The sequence below is a fragment of the Peromyscus leucopus genome, chromosome 9 (genome assembly GCF_004664715.2).
Source record: "Peromyscus leucopus breed LL Stock chromosome 9, UCI_PerLeu_2.1, whole genome shotgun sequence".
In the NCBI taxonomy this organism is placed as follows: Eukaryota; Metazoa; Chordata; class Mammalia; order Rodentia; family Cricetidae; genus Peromyscus; species Peromyscus leucopus.
In genome coordinates, this window is record NC_051070.1 from 69,468,534 (window position 1) to 69,471,936 (window position 3,403).

Sequence of the window (3,403 nt, forward strand, 5' to 3'; positions counted from 1 at the left end):
ATCAACTATTTGTAGACTTAGTTATCTATTTCTTGGAACTGAAAGCCTCCTTAAAGTGTAAGGCGAAGCAAGCTGGGCATGATGTTGCTTGCCTGTGATCCTCGCACTGAGGAGGAGGTTGATGCAGGGAGATGATGAGTTCAAGGTCAGCCTGGGTTACAAATAGAGAACTTGTCTTAAAAAATGTGTAATGTGAAAAATAATTAATGCTCAGAAAGGTGGGGATTGATCATATGTAGTTCTCCATATGCTTATTAACTACTGATTTTCTGGGGGAATAAAGACGTATTTAAAGTTTATCTGACTGATTTTTTTTAACTTAAAAAAACTTTGTGTGTGTGTGTGTGTGTGTGTGTGTGTGTGTGTGTGTGTGTGCAAGGGTGTGCAAGGGTGTGCATTCTCTGAGGCCAGAAGAGGGCATTGGATCTCTCTGAGCTGGAGTTGGAGGTGTTTGTTACATGAGTGCTGGGATCCAAACTCTGGTACTCAGCACAGTGCAGCAAGCACTCTTAACCACTGAGCTATATCCAGGCTTTAAATTTATTTTGTGACTTTTATTTTGGAGTGTATTGTGTGTGTGTGTACATGGTCTTATGTATGTTGTGGAATAATCTTTTTGAACACTGTGAAGATATGTCACTCTGATTGGTTTAATAAAAAGTCAAATGGCCAATAGCTAGGCAGGATTTCCAGGCACAGAGAATGCTGGGAAGAAGAAGGGTAGAGTCACCAGTAGATGCAGAGGAAGCATGACCTGTGGAAGATAAGGTAACAAGCTATGAGCCATGTAGCAGCACGTAAATTAACAGAAATAGGTTAATTTAATTTATAAAAGCTAGTTAGAAACAAACCTAAGCTATCAGCCAAGCTTTCATAATTTTTTTTTTTGAGACAGTGTTTCTCTGTGTAGTTTTGTGCCTTTCCTGGAACTCACTCTGTAGTCCAGGCTGGCCTTGAACTCACAGAGATCCACCTGCCTCTGCCTCCCAAGTGCTGGGATTAAAGGCGTGCGCCAACACCGCCCGGCTCAAGCTTTCATAATTAATAAGAAGTCTCCATGTGGTTATTTGGGAGTTGATAGGTGGGACAAGGAAAGACTCACCACACATGTGAAGGCCCAAAGTAAGCTTTGGGTGTCTTCTTCAGTCAGTCTCTATTGAGGCAGGATCTCCTGCCAAACCTGGAGCTAATCAATTCCAGCTAGTCTAGCTTGCTAGCTTGCCCTGGTGGGGTCTGCTGTCTCTGCCTCCTTAGGTGCTGGGATTATAGGTAGTTGCTATGCTTGCTCAGTTCTTGTTTGTTTTTTTTTCAAAGACAGGGTTGTGTGTAGCCCTGGCTGTCCTGGAACTCACTCTGTAGACCAGGCTGGCTTAGAACTCTGAGATCCACCTGCCTCTGCTGCCTGAGTGCTGGGATTAAAGATGTGTACCATAGCCAGGTAGTGGTGGTGCACACCTTTAATCCCAGCACTTGGGAGGCAGAGCCAGGTGGACCTCTGTGAGTTCGAGGCCAGCTTGGTCTACAGAGCAAGATCCATGACAGGCATCAAAACTACACTCAGAAACCCTGTCTCGAAAAACCAAAACCAAAAAAAAAAAAAAAAAAAAAGACATGTACCACCACTGCCCAGCAAGAATAAATAACACTAGTAGTTGATATTTTAAAATTGTGGACTAAATAAACAAACAAGTTTATCAATAGGGGCTGGTGTGATGGCTCAGTGGTTAAAAACACTCTGCCTTTGCAGAGGAGTTGATTTGGTTCCTAGCACCCATATGGCAGCTCCCAACCATTTGTAACTCCTGTTCCAGGGCATTTACACCCTCTTCTGGCCTCTGTGTGTACCAGGCAAGTGATGCACATACATACATGCAAATACAACATGCATGCACATAAGAAACTTCTTTAAAGGCAAATGTTATTATAAAATAATCTTTTTGCACACCGTGAAGATGTGTCATTGCCAAGGTGCTTTCTTATTGGATTAATAAAGAGCTGACTGCCTGGTAGCTAGGCGAAAAGAAGTTTTGTGGGAAAGCCAAACTAAGAGGAGGCTGGGAAGAAGAGGGGCGGGCGGAATTAAGGGCAACGAGACACCACAAGACACAGAGTGAACAGGATGTAAAGTACATAGATGAGGTGAATGAGCCTTGGGGCAGCACATAGGTTGATGGAAATGTGTTAATTTAAGTTATAGGAGCTAGCTTAAAAACAAGCCTAAGCTATCACCTGAGCATATATAATTAATAACAAGTCTCTGTGTGTTTATTTGGGAGCTGGTTGGCAGGACAGACCTGACTTGCTATCCTGATAAAAAAAACTCCACCTACAAGATGTGGTGGTGCACACCTTTAATCCCAGCACTGAGAAGGCAGAGTTAGGTGGCTCTCTGTGAGTTTGAGACCAGACTAGTCTACACAGTGAGTTCCAGGACAGCCAGAGCTACATAGTGAGACCCTGTCTCAACAAACAAGCAAAACAAAACAAATTTTTAAAAAAAGAGATTAATCTAATCTACACAAAAATGCCCAAACAAAATAGAACAATACTTTAAGGACAATAATACAATCTAGACACTCAAAAATGTAATGTTCACACTATTTAGTATCTGATAAAAATTAATAGACAAGCCGGGCGGTGGTGGCGCACGCCTTTAATCCCAGCACTCGGGAGGCAGAGCCAGGTGGATCTCTGTGAGTTCGAGGCCAGCCTGGGCTACCAAGTGAGTCCCAGGAAAGGCACAAAGCTACACAGAGAAACCCTGTCTCAAAAAACCAAAAAAAAAAAAAAAATTAATAGACATTTAATAGACGGAGAAATCAGGGCTGGCGAAGTTGTTCAGTGGTTACACCCACACAGTGGCTCATAATGCCTCTCATTCTAGTTTCAGGGGATCAGACATCCTCTTTTGGTCTTATCAGGCACCAGGTACCCATGTAGTGCACATGCATACATGCAGGCAAACACTCATGCACATGAAATAAAAGTAAGTGATTAAAAAAATTGAAATATCAATAGGAACAGAGAAAATGAAAATGAACAAATCTAGAAATAACAGAGATGATGAGTTAGCAGAAAATGATGTTGAATCAGCCATGTTTCAGAGTTAAAAGGTGACAAAACCATACTTAGCATGTATGAGGCTCTTGATTTGCTCTCTAGAACCAAAATCAAAACAAGTACAATCAAGCAAAAACCAAGATAAAAGAAAAATAATTTAAAAGAAAAATTAATATAATGAGAGCCAAAGGCAAAAATCAGAGAACTTAAATAAAAACCAAATGGAAAATGTAGAGATTGAAGACAGTTCACAGATAGCTGGGGATGTAGCTCAGATGGGTAGAGTGTTTGCCTAGCATGCACAAAACCCTGGGTTTGATCCCAGCACTAAATATACTGGGCA